Source organism: Chelonia mydas, chromosome 1, assembly GCF_015237465.2.
Source record: "Chelonia mydas isolate rCheMyd1 chromosome 1, rCheMyd1.pri.v2, whole genome shotgun sequence".
Classification (NCBI taxonomy): Eukaryota; Metazoa; Chordata; order Testudines; family Cheloniidae; genus Chelonia; species Chelonia mydas.
In genome coordinates, this window is record NC_057849.1 from 42,772,152 (window position 1) to 42,789,533 (window position 17,382).

Here is a 17,382-nt window from a genome sequence, read left to right on the forward strand (position 1 = left end):
AAACTCAGAGAACTTTAAAAGACAGCCTTAACACCCTTTCTTCTCCAAGCTATGATAAACGCTCAGCTGTGTTTTCTATCACACTAAGGGGCCAGGTTGTAATTTCAGCAAAGTTTCCATTCATACCAAGAAATGTAAGGCCCCTGGTGGCCATGCTCCTATCTGTCGCTGTAATTTCACCATGTTCTACATCCTTACCTGCTCCATCAGCAATGCTCACTCAGGCCTCCCCACATGACACCGCCTTTGTCACAGACTGATCCATTATGCCTGCCAAAACAGCTATTTAGCACAGCCTGCATGCAAAATGAGGTTCCTAAACATGCCTCCAGTACTTGGGATTCCTGCTCCCATCTGAGCCAATGGCAACGCTCCCTGTTGACTCAGAATCATAGAAATGTGGGGCTGGAAGGGACCTCGAGACTTCAGAACTTTATGGCTGATCCTACAAGGTGCTATCTGCAGGCCCTCCTCAACCCACCTTCTAAATACAGACAGTGGCTCAAAGCCCCAGTCTTGCCCCCATTTTTTTTTCCAAGATCATTTTGCTTGGATAAGTAGTAAAAACAAAAACCAAACAACAAAAACAATCAAATTTTCCTGCAAGTAGCGTTCTGAGAGCCCAATGTCAAAAATTAACAAGCTCTTCAGTATACTGTTTTCTCTGTCCATCACTGATCTGCTCTGATTGTCAATACCTTCATTCTCTCTTCCAGGAAAGCATCCCTTTTAAAGTGTACTTCAAAATGCACCTTTTTAGGATTGTAGGGTCATTATGTGGATGGATGCAATACTGGGTAACAAGACTAATTTGTGGTTTACATTTTTGTGAGGGAGACTTAAGAAATGGCTCAATTCACAGAAGCTCGTTATTGTCTGTAGTTAATGTGTGCAAACCTTTCCTTCCCCTTCGATTTTCCCAGCAGAGAGACAAAGAAGGAAAAGATATCTGCGGATTGTTAGATGGTATAATGCCTTCAGCAATCAAGATGTGTAATCCCATATAATGATGTATGCATTTCCCTTTCTAAATTGGTATTGCTTGTCATTAAGAATACCTTCATGCAGATAAGGTGACACTCTTTGTAGTCCACAGACCATCCGTTCAAATCTACATTTCATTAGCACTCCTGCCCACTTGAAACCAGCATATTACTGTGTGATAGCCAACTCTTAACACAATATAGCTTGTTTGTGATAATCTGGAAGTACAGCTATATTTTTAATGGCAGATTTTTGGAGCAATGGTAGGGCAATGATACAACAGTGGCATAGATTTTTGCATATTACTGGTACAAATCTAAAGACCTGTTATGCAAACCCTTTCTTATGCATGCGGGTAGTCCTGATAACAATGGAACTACTCATGCAGGATCAGATTCTTAAATACAGTGGTAGCACCATGAAAATAGAAAAGGACAAATGCTCAAAACCCCAAACAATATTACAGTGCCAAAGTCTGATTGAAACAAAATCCCTTTTGACTTCATCTATGCTGTCATAAATATAAAGGGAAGGGTAAACACCTTTAAAATCCTTCCTGGCCAGAGGAAAAACCCTTTCACCTGTAAAGGGTTAAGAAGCTAGGATAACCTCGCTGGCACCTGACCAAAATGACCAATGAGGAGACAAGATACTTTCAAAAGCTGGGGGGAGGGAAAAACAAAAGCTCTCTCTCTCTATCTGTTGCTTTTGCCGGGGACAGAACAGGAATGGAATCTTAGAACTTAGTAAGTAATCTAGCTAGGTATGTGTTAGATTATGATTTCTTTAAATGGCTGAGAAAATAAGCTGTGCTGAATAGAATGGATATTCCTGTCTGTGTCTTTTTGTAACTTAAGGTTTTGCCTAGAGGGATTCTCTGTGTTTTGAATCTAATTACCCTGTAAGGTATTTACCATCCTGATTTTACAGAGGTGATTCTTTTTACCTTTTCTTATATTAAAATTCTTCTTGTAAGAAACTGAATGCTTTTTTCATTGTTCTTAAGATCCAAGGGTCTGTGTTTGGGTCTGTGTTCACTGATGCAAATTGGTGAGGATTTTTATCAAGCCTTCCCCAGGAAGAGGGGTGCAAGGTTTTGGGGAGGATTTGGGGGGGAAAGATGTTTCCAAATGGCTCTTTCCCAATAATAAACCCGGTTAGATGTTTGGTGGTGGCAGCAAAAGTCCAAGGGCAACAGGTAAAATAGTTTGTACCTTGGGGAAGTTTTAACCTAAACAGGTAAAAGTAAGCTTAGGAGGTTTTCATGCAGGTCCCCACATCTGTACCCTAGAGTTCAAAGTGGGAAAGGAACCTTGACATATGCTCAGTGGTAACACCATGGTACCCCAGACTGTTGTTGGCCCTGTGAGGGTGCACAGTGGGACAGTGGAAGGAACTTTCCTTCTCCTATGCCCCCATGCAGGGACTCACCACAATTGCAGCTCTTATGCAAAGCTTACTCAAGACTAATTTCTGTATGCAATAACCACTTCAAAAAAGCAGAGAGGGATCAGGGGTGATGGACCCACTCCCCGTAACACCAGCCATGCAGAAAGCCCTCTCAGGGTTGTACTTATTGGCATAATCTGGGTCTACTAAATTTTACATTTTTCCAAAGATGACAGGAATTGTTTCATTTGTGAAAGGATCTGTCTGCTTGCTGGTTTTGTATTTTTAAGTTGTGCTGTAGGTAAAACAAATGTATCTTTCAATTTTTGTTCCTACAACTCAGACATTTGGATTGGCTCTTGAAATATTTGGTTAAGGAGAAAATTGTGAAATTAAATTTTAACAGGAATGGATTAAAAATTAGACCTTGGGTGACAGAGATGGGCTGAGATGCTACAAATCATGTACTGAACAGATTTCAGAGTAGCAGCCGTGTTAGTCTGTATTTGCAAAAAGAAAAGGAGGACTTGTGGCACCTTAGAGACTAGCAAATGTATTTGAGCATAAGCTTTCGTGAGCTACAGCTCACTTCATCGCATCCAATGAAGTGAGCTGTAGCTCACGAAAGCTTATGCTCAAATAAATGTGTTGGTCTCTAAGGTGCCACAAGTACTGAACAGAGACACTGGATTTATGGCTTATTACAACAATCTGTAACCCTCTAACACCCTCTTTTTGTCATATGATTGCAGAGACGTTAACAGGCCACTCTACCTTCAGTGGTCCCTTACAATATGTGCTAACTATTTATGCTAAATAATCTGTTCCGCCTTGCATTTTGCGGTGATGCTGGGAGTACCTTTCCCAGACCTGAAGAACAGCTCTGTGTGGCTCAAAAGATATTACCTCCCCCACCTTATCTCTCTAATATCCTGGGACACAATTACAGGGCATACAGTAATTCTAAATGGAGAATCATCACTGCATAGTTATGTTTCTAGGGGGTCCTGCAGGGATCAGTTCTTGGCCCCATGCTATTTAACATGTTCATCAGTGATCCGGAAGAAAAAACAAAATCATTGATAAAGTTTGCAGATGACACAAATATTGGGCAAGTATTAAATAATGAAGAGGACAGGAGAGGGATACAGAGTGATCTGGATTGCTTAGGGTGCAAGCAAAAATGTGTTTGTATATGTGAGATGGGTTCCCTATTGGGATGCCATCTGGAACTGGGATACCACTGAGCCCCCTCGATCCACCAGCCTGGGCTCTCTCTTAGCAGCTCGTCACAGCAGTACAGTGTAAGTCCTCCAGGCTTCAGCCTGAACTTTCACCAGCATACATACAGGTAGGGAAACACCCAGCTGCAGTTACATGCAGGCAGGCTCTTTGACCAGCACCTGCATGGGAAGGCTTCAGCTAGGTCACCTCCCAGCTCCTCAGGCAAGCACCCCCTCTGGAGGATAAACCTAAAATGATACCATCTTGCTCTGCACAGGGAACTGTACAGCATAAGCTCATAAAATTCGCCCCGTCCCTCAACGTGGAGAGGAATATGCAACAGCCTTCTGCCCCCTGAATTATAATTTCCATACGCTTTTTTAGATAAAGCAAAAACAAATTTATTAACTACAAAAGATAGATTTTAAGTGATTATAAGGGCTAGCAAACAGATCAAAGCAGATTATCTAGCAAATAAACAAAAAATGCAAACTAAGCTTAATATACTAAATAGATAGGGTGCTAATCTGCTATTCCTATCCAATGTGATGATACAAGCAGGCTGCAGATTCTTAAGGAGCAAGCTGCATTTGCTTACAGCTTGGAATCTCCAGGTGTTCCAGTCACAGGCTAAAAATCTCTTTAGCCTGGGTCCAGCACTTCCCCCAGTTCAGCCTCTATTCCTCAGGTTTTTCCAGGAGTCCTCTTTGGTAGGGAGTCAGTGAAGAAACCCAGGTGATGTCACTCCCTGCTTTATACAGCTTTTGCATAAGGTGGGGACCCTTTGTGTCAAAGCTTAGTTCCCAGACTGGTCTGTGGAAAAACACTGACATCCCAAGATGGACTCTAGAGACGTGTGGTCTCATCACATGTCTTTGTAAAGTCCTAGCAGCCATTACTCAGAGGCTGTTTGTAGTGCGGAAGGCTCCCCATGTGGGGGATAAGCTTCTCCTAAAGCCTCTTGTTTTCATAATGGACCATTGCACTCAATAGGCCCTTCAACACCCACTATCTAGAGTGGAAAACAACTTGTCTAGTGGGTATTACACAGGTGTAACTACATTGGCAATAGAGATACATCATCAATATTCATAACTTCAGATACAAATAGGATACATGCGTACAAATAGGATAATCATTTAGCAAATCATAACCTTTCCAATGACATCTCACATAACGTATCTTGCATAAAATACATCATGATTATGTCATAATCATATCACAATAATATCACTATGAAGAATATGGGGTGCAAAGTCACAGTATACATTTAGCTGTATTAATATAGGAACAACAAACTTAAGCCACACTTACACAATGGAGAATTCTACCCTGGGAAGCAATGACTCTGAAAAAGACTTGGAGCTTGTGGTGGATAATCAATTGAACACAAGCTCCCAGTGCAACACTACCGCCAAAAGAACAAACGTGATCTTTGGATGTATAAACAGGGGAATATCAAATAGGATTAGGGCTTGGTCTAGACACTGTTAGGTCAACATAAGCTGCCTTAGCCAATCTAGCTGTGGAAGCATCTTCACTTAAATTTGGCTGCCACCAATGTAAGGGCTTCCTTGTGACGATTTAGTAACACCACCTCCCCAAGCAGTGTTGAGTCACAGCCGATGTAATTAGGTCAATGCAGTGTCAGTGTAAACACTGTGATGCTTATCTAAACTGCTACTGGCTTCCAGGAGCTGGCCTACACTGACAATACAAGTGCTCCTGGTGAGGACACACACCACTCACACAAGGAGCCAAGTGTGCATACACACCAATGATTTAATAACTGTGGTGGCTGTATGCCGATGTAAGTTAGGTTGACATAATTTTGCAGTGTTGACATTGGCTAGAGAGAGAAAATTGCACCAGTGCCAAATACAACAGCAACAGCAATAGCTACTGGAATGCTGTGTCCAGTTCTGGTGTCCACAATTCCAGAAGGATGTTGATAAATTTGGAGAAGGCTCAAAGAAGAGTCACAAGAATGATTAAAGGATTAAACATGCTTTATAGTGATAGATTCAAAGAGCTCAATCTATTCAGTTTTGCAAAAAAGAAAATTAAAGAGTAACTTGATTACAAGCACTTAAATGAGGCACAAAAATGTGATAATGGGCTCTTCAATCTAGAAGAAAAGAGTATAACAAGTTCCAATGGCTGGAAGTTGAAGCTAGACAAATTCAGACAGGAAATAGGGCACCCATTACACAGTGAAGATAATTAACAATTGGAACAACTTACCAAGAGCTGTGGTGGACTATTCATTGCTGGCCATTTTAAAATCAAGATTGGATGTTTTTCTAAAAGATATGCTCTAGTTCAAATAGAAATTAATTCTGGAAAGTTCTGTGGCCTGTATTCTGCATGATGTCTGACTATAGGATCACAATGGTCCCTTCTGGTCTTAGTTTTATATGCCCTTGTGTAATGGGGTGATCCAACCTGGGACGGGTGCCCTCCTGCAGCAAGCCATGGTACAAGAGGTAAGCCTACCTCAGTTTCTCTCCTTCAGAGTCACCAGTAACTCCACATCAGGCTGTCTTGCCTCCATAGTGCCCCTACTTGGGGCTGGTTTATTACAAAAACATAGTCCATAACAAAAGTCCCAAACAAAGTTAATTTATCACCCAGTACATGTAGTCCTTAAAATCCCAAAATACCTAGTCCCTCGATACCCCACATGCACACTCTGGCATCTTCTGCCACACCTGGGCTCTTCTTCTGACCTTATCCATCCTTTTACCAGGACACCAGCCCTAGCTCTTCCAGCTGGACTGCAATCCCACTCTTTCAGGAGGAGCTGCCACCGTCTCTCTGCTGGGAGTTTATCTTCATGAGGGGAGCATCCCTCACTCTCCCTGGCTCTCAGCCCTCTGGCTCCAGCTCTTCAACATGGAGACTGTAGGAGAACCCTTCTGCTGCTCCCATCTTTAGTCTCCTTCAGCTCTCGCCTTTGGCTCTCCATCTTGGAATGCAGCAGCAGGCAACTCCATCTGTTGCTCTCTGGCCTTCAGACCTCTCCAGCCCTGGCTCTCAGGCCAGCAAACCCTTCTTGCTGCTCTCCTGCCTTCAATCTTCCTCCATGAACCAGCTACAGCTTCCTTCAGGGACCTCCTCCAGTCTCTGGAAGTTCTCACCTTCTAATTCTTGACTCTCTTGCTCCCGGGCATTCTCACCTGCCCTCTCCTGACTGAATCAGGCAGCTCACAGTTGCCTCTTTTCCTGACTGACTCTCATTGTCTGTCCTCTGGCATTCCCCCATTTATATGGCCAACATGCCCTCTCTTACAACAAACTGGAAGGCAGCTGACAAGTCAAAGGTGCATTGGATCTTGCGGTCTCTTAAAGGGCCAGTGACACCTATATTGGTGGTTCTCAACCTTTTCCATACCATGACCTCATGTTACAACAAAACTAAGTTTCCAGACCCATGCACTATACTTTTGGGATCACTCTGCTCAAGCCATAAAGAAGCGGAGGGTGCTCACAACACTACTGGACCTGTTTTCAACCCCTTCTACAGATTGTGTCCTCTCAGGTTGAGAACCATGGCCTAGATGATAGGATGGAAAATATGCTGGTGCCTGATCTACACTAGCACTTCTACTGTTGAAGGTTGGGTGGAGCTGCCAATGTGCCAGACCAACAACAGGAAAATTCCCTAAAATCCTCCATGTAGGAAAAGCCAGAGGATGGGAGAACACCCAGCAATTTCAAGAACATAAATTTTTGCACAATCAAATTCTTCAGTTATATTTTCCACCTGAAAAGGCCAATTCACTGCCTGTAGCCTTGAGGAAATTATCATGAATGTCAAGGAACAAAGCTGCTGCTTAGACAACAGGACTAAGAGAAGCAAGAGCAGATGAGCTAAATCTTACTCAGTTCAACAGCTCCTTTCCAGGTAGGAGTGTGCAGGTGTGTGCAGGTGATTGTGTTAATTCCATAATGACAGTAGAAATCCCTAGATACCATCATGTGCTATGGTAGATCTGATAATGAGAATGAGTTATTGTCACAGTTACTGCATCTCTGACCTCTTCTGGTTCTCTTGGCCTCGAGCTATCACCTGTCTCGGGATAGAATCATGTGATTCTCCCACTCTCAGACTGGGTCCAGAACTGCAGTCTCCGGAGATCAACCGTGATTACCTCACCAGGTCTGACTTATGCTCAGTATCTGTAGCTGTCTTTGGGAGCAATGGCAATAATATTCAATAACCAAATGGACTTCTTAAAGCAAGGTATTATAATTTTAAAACAAAAGTGTTCTAGAGAAATCAGATCTTAAAACAATAAGCCAGTCTATTTTCCCTTAGGCTTACCATTTCCTGCATTGAGAATGGCCCAACTCCTTCAGACTCCTTCCATGAAGTCTCTCCCTGGGCTCGTTTACGTAACAGCGCTGCAGCTGCACAGGTATAACCCTTATTGAAGATGTTACCTACACAGAGCTTCTCCCGTCGGCCTAGGTACTTCACCTTCCTGAGTGGCAGTAGCTACGGTGATGGGAGAAGCACCCACCTCGCTCCCCCATTGACACAGGACTGCCTAAACCCTGGGTTAGGTCGGTGTAACTGCGTTGCTCAGGGGCAACATAGTTATACCAACATAAGTTGCTCGTGTAAACCCAGCCTCTGTAGACCTAGGGAGGTGGTGGAATCTCCTTTCTTAGAGGTTTTTAAGGCCTGGCTTGACAAAGCCCTGGCTGGGATGATTTAGTTGGGGTTGGTCCTGCGTTGAGCAGGGGATTGTACTAGATGACCTCCTGAGGTCTCTTCCAATCCTAATCTTCTATGATTCTGTGTCAGCCTGTCCACTGGACAGCACCTAACAATTCACCCCCACCTCCTCTCCTGATAAGGCCTTTTGAACTCTTCACTGTCATTTTGATGTCTGGGCTCCCAGGCTGGCAAAACAAGGCTTGCATCTTCATTGGAAACAGCATCTTCCCCCGTTGTCTTTCAAGGGTTTGCTGAGATGTTCTTATCTGGGAAGCCTTCCTGTTTGTTTTTTCCCCAGAGCCCGCTGTTAAGTTACATCAGTACATTTATATAGGAAAGTTTTATAACCCACTGTGCAATAACTTCACCTCACTCACCACATCACAATTCAACAAGTTATTACATCTGCCACAAACAGTGTACCCAAATGCTGCTGCCTGGGCAGGAGTGCGCCCCTCTGTTGCAAAAACAAAATGTATAAGCAAGAGGTGATGTGCAGGTGGAAATAGATATGTGAGGGTCAGAGCACAGGGCTTCTATAATGTCATCCATTCCACCCCCTCATGCTGGAATCGACTGTTCAGAACATATGGAGGGGAATAATGGTTATAATGGACCATTTTACTCTGTACTAGTGACATATTGATACCATGGCCAACAGGGTGTTACTGCAACTACCTCCTTATGACGTGAGACATTCTTATCACAAAAATGGAAGGATCTAATCACAAAAGTACATAACAGAACCAGTACGTCCTCTCTCTTCCCTTGTGCAGACACACTTTTTCCAGAATAGGAGCTTCCAGCTAGGGAGTTATACTGGTATAATTATGCTGGTCAGTCTCCCCATGTAGATAAGTCCTTCACACATCTCTCATTTTAGAGCCTAGCATTTAAACAATTTAGAAAGGTTGATTAGTCAATCCCACCATAAGGATTATCAAGCTTATAAACACATGGTTGTCAGAAGGACTTTTAATTCCTAACACAAGAAATTTTAAGGGTAGAAAAGATCCCTGCTAACTAACACTTGGATTTCTACATATACATATTCATTATTTGTATTGCAGTAGTGCCTATAGGCCCTAGATCAAGCCCCATACATAAATAGCTGTTAAAATTAATTTTAAACCAGAACCTCAAGAGAATCTTAAGGAGAAGTCTAACTGCCTGGTATAAGCAGAGGAAATCCAGTCAGAACAAAGATGTGAGCTGGGCAGCTCCTCTTGCTGCTGTGTGACATAGTTACTGTATAGAATTTTATGCACATCTCAGGAAGCTAGTGGGGATATGCATAGGGAAGTCAGAGGTGGGAAGGCAAGGGTTAAATGGGATGGTATGTGCACAGGTGGGGATGCAGTGGTGATAATGAAATGTGTGCCTGAAAGGCAAGGACAGGGACCGCATGGGTGGAAGGGGACGGTATGTGTGCAGGGCTGGCAGAGCAGAGGTGGACCAGGATAGCATGTATGCAGGAAGGACTGGGGTGGTGGAATGAAATTCTTGCAAAGAGGGCAAGGTGAAGCGTGGTGAGGGAATAGGTTATGTGCAGGAAGGGCGGGGTGGAAGTGGGATGAAGAACAGGATTCTGTGAGGAGAGAGGTATATTCATAAGGAGGTGAGTCTAGGTGCCTAGGATACACCCAGATAGAAGGGCTGGAGACTAGGAACAGGTTATGTGCAAGGAAGGCAGGGGTGGAAGAATTATATTGGAATGGGACAGACAGGTTGAGAGATGAAAAACTGAATTAAAACAGCAAGTTACACAATCTCTCAAGAGGTTTTTGAAATCCTGGATAAATTGAGTGCATCAATTAAAGTAGTCCCAGACAGTTTAACCTGGCACAGCCAGCTAGCAATTGTGCAGCAGCTCCCCTGAGGTCTAACTGACAGCATTACTGGGGTTATATTTTCACATGAATAAACTGTTCTTGAACAATTTCTCCAATGTATTAAACACAAACATGTTTTTCTTTAGCATCAGGCAAGCACGTCTCCCCATTCCAGCGAGTTCCTCCCCTCCTATAATTGTATATTTGTGTTTGTGGGACCACTGAAAGCAAAAACCAGACTTCCCCTTAATTGCTGCATTCCCCATGATTCCTCCTGGTGTCTTTAGGGACAGAGTCCTTTACTGCTCATTTTATTTTGTGGAATTCTTCCTCTTCGAGACTCCTAGAGCAACTGGTAGTGTTTATTGATCTTTCCCCACAGCTGTTCTGGTTTTTTACAGGAGGATTGAGATTGATTAGCCTCAGCCCAACATGTGAAGCTCTGGCTGAGCTTTTGTCTTGCTTCCCTGAAGAGTTTTCCCTGGCACTAGTGGAGGTAGCAGCTTTTCAGGGATCAGTACTTATGGATGCACACATGGCAGAAGTTAGACTTCAGCTCCATCTCCACCACAGATATTACTGGGGTTTTTCATGATGACTTCTAAGATCCCTTTAGAAAACTTTAGACCCGCGGTTTTCAACCTTTTTTTCATTTGCAGACACCTAAAAAAGTTCAAAAGGAGGTGCGGACCCCTTTGGAAATTGTAAACACAGTCTGCGGACCCCAGATAGAACACCACTGCTTTAGAGCAATTTGGTGACAGTCACTGGGGAGTGGGGTTAGAGCTGTGCAGGCAACACAGGGAAGGGCTGGAGGAGCAAACAGGTGGGTAGGATTGGAAAGAGCCCTGGGGGAGCCTCTGGGGCAGTACTGAATGATCTTCTAAAGCAGATGGGCAATTCCCAGCAGCAGCTTTTTCATTTTTACTAATTTGCTTGATATCTCCCTGTTTGCTGCATTCAGCTGGTCAGATCACCCATTTGCCTAACTTACCAGACCACCTGTGGAGGGATATAACAACAACAACATGTACATACATATTCTCATACACACAGAGTTATGGACATACACATACTATGCACATATGCAAATGACTCTAAACCAAAACCCCAGATCCAAACACTCCTAAACTTTGGGGGTATTGCAAGTCCATATCCAGATTCTGTTGCAAATTTTGCAAGTGGCTTTTATTACAGAGAGCTGAGCTCTGGAGCTGAACACCCTGAACTTTGAAATCCAGATTCAAATTTTGCAGCTTGAGCTTAATTTAGCACCTTTCATCTCAAATTGCTTTACAAACTACAGAAATGCAGCCACCTCTGGGATGGGATGGCAGCAGTCAGCTGCACAATAGTGAGGATGTAGAGTATGAATATAACATTAATGAGTATAGAGTATGAATATAACATTAATGAAAGTCAGTAATTTAACAAAGGAAGCAGAAAAAAGGAAAAGAAAGGGAAACTAATTATCCAAAATTATTACTGTCTTACCTCTCTGTGGATTCAAAAGAAAGTGAAGCAGAAACCTTTAAATCACAAGTCCTTTCAAGAAACAAGGTGAAGATCCCAGAATGTCTATTAAGCAGCAAGAAGAAAACCTAAAGGCACTTTAGTGACCCTCCAAAAAAGCTGTCCTGTTGCTAACACAGTTTACCCTTCCTAAGCGAAGTATAGTCTAGCTCCAAATGAGTAACTCAAAGGCTTCTCAAAGTGAGCCCGAAAGCTCAGTACACTAGAGTGTTTTCTGTAGGAACCTCCACACCAATCAGCAGCTTCGGTGCCTCCCCCTACCCTGTGGTGGGAGGTACAGCTGGAAAAGTATGTCAGTTTAAGAACAAGAACATGCTTCATAATTTTTCCCTCTGCCTTTTTGGAGACGTCTGTCCTTGAGAAAAATACCTAAATCCTGTCAGTTGTTGACACAGTAACCACACCTAACTTTTTGCTGCTTCAGAAGCCATCTGCAGAAAACAATTCATCATGAGAAAGATTTATCCAGCCTGCAGCACTGTGGTTTTACATGGTTTTGCTTTTCAGTAGGAAAGAAAAATACACAGTGTTTGTATTTATAAACTGGAGACTTCACACCTGGCCCAATTATGTCTCAATAGGAAGGTTTTACCAGTTAGGATCTAAAAATCTTTCACATCTCTTAACAGGAAACATATTACAGAGTAAAAGGAAAACTCGTTATTGAAATAAACAGTCCATTTGACAAGCATAAGCAAAGCAAAGCAAAACCTTCTGAGTTTGGAATTAGGTCCTTTAAAATGTTCAGTATTTTTTTCCCCCTGACTGGCCTAAGCCAGTTGCTTAAATTCCTCTAAAGAAATGAGAAAAGGAGTACTTGTGGCACCTTAGAGACTAACCAATTTATTTGAGCATAAGCTTTCGTGAGCTACAGCTCACTTCATCGGAGCTGTAGCTCACGAAAGCTTATGCTCAAATAAACTGGTTAGTCTCTAAGGTGCCACAAGTACTCCTTTTCTTTTTGCGAATACAGACTAACACGGCTATCACTCTGAAACCTGTCTAAAGAAATGTAGTAACATCTCAAAACTTCCCATAGCATTTATAAAATACACAACATATATTTGGTGAAATAACGTAGGGCCAAATTCTGGCTTTAAGTTACACATAAATGCACAGAACTAGCCGAAGCCAGAAAACAAACCTGTGGGATGACACTGTTGCATCAGGAGCTGACTTTCCCAAAATCTATGGAGCTGATGCTCCGTGCACTCAGTCCTGTTGGAGGGGCGGGTTAGGGAGTATTCCAAGGCAGGGCTGATTTTAATGCACCTCCTCATCGGCTGTCCCTGCATACCTCTTCCCTTTGGATCTCGTGCCTCTGTCACTGTGGGAGCAGGCTGGTCTCAACATAGGTGCTTTGGAAGAGTTCAGTTGAACTCATTTGGAAGGGGTGGGCAAAATGATGAGCGGTGGAATTTGGCCTATTGATTTGAAAAACCTCATTAGCAGCATTTTAATACCAATGTTGTATTTTGTTTTTATATTTTACTTTAAAAACAAGCAATCTTCCCATTTACAAATCTCTCAAGGGGCCAAATCCTGCATTCCTCACCTAGGCAAAACTCCTTTAGGTAAGGACTGAGTATACTCTGCAAGCCTTGACCCAATAACAGATCCACAGAGGGTCTTCATTCTCGGGGTTCTCATTGACATCAGTAGCTGGAATGCTGTTTTAGAAGCAGCTGTGACTTGATAAACTGATTTTGATGTTACATGAAAAAAAATCACTTTACAGAGAAGAAAGAGAAAGGAGCCTGGCTTAAGGTGTCAAAAATGCCTTATAATGTGGGTTGCCTTTTTTGGGGGCAGCTAATCGGAGACATCCTGGCTCAATTCTGAAATAAAATTCCAGCATCGATATATGGGTGGATCAATATTTCTCAACATATTTTCAATTCAAATACAGAACTCCCATACAATAGATAATATCCTAGAACAAGCTCTTTTTATTTTAGGAAACCAAAATGTATGATGCTTAGGAAACTATGGTGCACAAAATGTTCACGAAAGCTCACGAAAGCTTATGCTCAAATTTGTTAGTCTCTAAGGTGCCACAAGTCCTCCTTTTCTTTTTGCAGATACAGACTAACACGGCTGCTACTCTGAAAAATGTTGACCTGCAATTCATCTGGATTTTCTTGCTCCTGCTCATCAAAATCATACAGACAAAAAAAATCTCAGCAGGGTACGTCTGGCTTTTATAAGGGGTTGGGTTTTTAAAGTTCTTTCAATTATATTTATTCTTAAGAGATAGGGCCAAATCCTGCTTGATTTAGCCACATGAGTAATGCTACTGAAGTCAGTATGAATAGGGATCAGTCATATCACCTTGGTTAGGAAGCACTAGCCTAGGACTTGGCCGACTAGGAAGTCTCTGTTCCACCACAGGCTTCCTGTCTGACCTTGTGCAAGTCACTTAGCATCTCTGGGTAGGTCGCACAGCCCAGGGCACTGAGACTCCCTGCCTGGGCTGACAGATGGGGGCTTGCAGGACTCCCACTAGCACTCTAAAGAGCTGTGCAGACAGTGCTTTGCAGTTGTGGCTTGGGCTGGAGCTCGGGTTCTGGTGCCTAGGAAGGGAGGGGAAGGGTTCTTCAGTCAGTGTAGGTAATCCACTGAATCCTTCCTTCCACCTAGCACTAACTACACCAGGACTTAGGTTGGCTTAACTATGCCACTCAGGGGTGGGGATTTTTCACACCTCTGAGCAATGTAGTTAAATCGACCTAATTTTCTACTGGTAGACCAGGTCTGTGATAGATAGATGTGTCACATACTCTGAATTTTAATTTCAGTAGGTAATTAGAGTACAATATTTCTGATCATTTGAAGCTGGTTATCTGCAGGCACCCTAGATGTACATCTCCACTCTCCTCAGCATGGACCTATCCTGTTCTAAGAGTTGACTTATATGGGGCTTGATCCTGCTTCCATCAAACATGAAGCATATAAAGACACCACATCAGATAAAAAAAATGACGTTCACAGGAACAAAACTAGATTTGATTTCCTTCAATGAATCCTAGTTCAAAGGCAGAAAAAATATTTTGGTCTTAGCCATGGGCAGAAATAGTGAGTACAACATTTCTATAAGTTAAACACAACTGATATGATCCTATGAGCAAAATTTTCAAAAGTGACTTTGCAAGTCAATGGCACTAGGAATATAAGTCACTTTGGTGCTTTTGAGAATTGGACCCTATGTAAATAAAGTGAATCCATTTTCTGTGCAATACAATATTAATGGACAAAAACACCCTCATAAACATTTCACAAGTTACCATTAGCAGAGTTCCAGAAATACCATTCATAGTTAAGATATACGCTATAGTTTTCAGAGTTTTTAGCTTTGCTTATCTGAATTTGTTTTCTGCCAAAGTGTGAAGAGATCATACTGACAGTTTACTCATGTATTATACAATAATTGGAGTGCCTTAGACTATGTACAGGATTTAGAATGGGAGTGTTTAAGCAGTTTCATTCCATGGGATGTCATGACATAACTGGAGATAGCTTAATCTGGGTATTACAATTAGTCTCAGAGAGCAAGAGTTTGATCAGATCGCAGAAAGGTTCCATGTCATTTTATAATGGGACTTTAGAAAACAAAAGCACAAATCAGCATAAGAAACGAATTCTTGTGCATAAGCGTCATGCAAAAAATCGCTAGCAGCAGCTGACTGAAGTATTTGCCAGCTATCTTATTTGTGCTCTGGTTCCCGGAGAAGCACTTAATCCTCTGTGAATTCTGGCCAGGGTTTATGGTGAAGTGCAGATAGCAGGGAACAATCTTTGATTACCTGCTGTTTATTTCCAGGGTCTGCTTTGTGTGACAACAGATTTTCAGCTGGATTTTTAAAGCTTAATTATTGAGACAACATATTAAGCACCTCTTGCATTGTCATATGTACTGGTGATCTATTTGATGGAAGATCACACAATGGGATGAGGAAGCTTGCTTTTGTCCTTCCTTAGGATCTTTGCATTAAGGTACCAAACAAGGTGAAGTGAACCCAGCAAAACGCCTCTCTCTGTCACCTCCTAACTCCTTTAATACAAAATTATAATCTTTCTGTAGGTTTTTGAACTATCCTATCGAATGTAATTCAGAATTATATCCCTGCAATAGAATTCTATAGGATTGCTTTAAAAATTAATGAAAAAAGATCACTCTCTATTGAATTACATAGGATTTTAAATATTTATTTATTTACACCCAGTTGGATCCATCCCTCTTGCATTCTACAGAACTTTTCAATAAAGGGCCGCAGAACACTAAGCCAATTTTTTTTTTAAATCTCCCATAGTAAAAACACACCGGATATTTCTGTAGTAGAAATGCTACATCAGCACAGCTGCAGCATATACATTTACTCTAGTAATGGAAGGGGTTCTTCTGTAACTGTAGTAAATCCACCTCTCCAAGAGGCGGTAGCTAGGTAGGCACTGGGACTTTGGTAGGCTTAACTACATCTCTCAGAGGTGTGAATTTTTCACATCCCTCAGTGAGGTCAACCTAACTTTCTAGTGAAGACCAGCCCCCATACAAAACAAAGAACACTTTATGGCCTGCGCCTTCCCCTGCTAAAGTCAAAGACAAAATTCCCATTGACTTCAAAGGGAAAGAGACAACAAGTGGCTAAGGCTATGTCTACATTAGCATTTTGTCAGTAAAATTTTTGTTGGGCAGTGGTGTGAAAAATCACTCCACTCACCAACATAAGTTTCACCAACAGAAGCACTGGTGTGGACAGTGCCATGTCGGCGGGAGAAGCTCGTTGGGGGTGCTTTAATTATGCCAATGGGTGAGAGCTCTTCTGTACGCTGGAAGGTCCATAGTGTAGACATAACCTACGTGAAAAAGGCATGACCTGTACCCATAAACCAGAGATGGGTGAATTCAGCATCTGTAGTTGTTTTACCTGTCTCATCCAATCAGCAAACTGCGCAGTTGGGCCCTGATTCAGCAAAGCATTTAGGCATGAGTTTTGAGGTCAAGTGTTTTACTGGATGATTCTATTAAAATATTACAGATAGACAGACAAACACACAATAACCAACAGACATATACTGAGTCTCTGCTGCCTACACTTCTATTTACTGTACCTACTAGGATCATGCACAAGCTGATCTGACTGTCCCTAGGGCATAGTTTACAGGTAATCATCAGTTCAGATGGACAGCTTAAATAATTATTGGAGAGGGTGTCATTCCCTGTGGTACAAAAGCGTGACGCCCATGAAAGGGTTGATTTACGTAAGGCTACTGTTTCCATGGGCTTGATTGACCAGTGAAAGTTTGTTCTAATGATGTAATGCCTGTAACTGAATAACCTGCCAGAGAACTTTGGTGGCTGAAGTTTTTGTGGAGCCAGAGGGAGCTGGAATGCTCTCTGCAGCTTGCTTGTGCAGTTTCAGTTAAGCTCCTGTGCACTAATCTCTTGCTAAAATCACTTATTTTCTTAATTCAGCTCATGAATCTTAAATAGTTTTACTGTAAACACAATTCTTTCTTCATGCTAGCACTAAAAGTATCGCCACCACCTTACACTTCATCACACCTGATGGCACTTACGTGCTAATAAACAAAGAGTACCTGAGTAGCTGAGGGAAGGAATTCATGGAGTGTCAAATATCAGTATCAAGTGGTAGCACACCATAGCGTACTGCTGCAGTCACCTGTGGCATGAGT

General features: G+C 42.3%; 1 protein-coding gene across 3 annotated transcripts in view; it reads right to left on the reverse strand.

Annotated features, from left to right (window-relative positions):
- Positions 1–11,876, reverse strand: part of SPATA13 (spermatogenesis associated 13) — a 122,307-nt gene extending 110,431 nt beyond the window's left edge. Inside the window, exon 1 of one of the 3 annotated variants that reach the window (XM_027821587.3) lies at positions 11,650–11,876. The gene's annotated coding sequence lies outside the window, so the exon portion shown is untranslated. The remainder of the gene's footprint in view (positions 1–11,649) is intronic. The other 2 variants (XM_037891245.2, XM_043530866.1) reach the window with 2 other exon arrangements.
- Between the last annotated feature and the right edge of the window lie 5,506 nt (positions 11,877–17,382).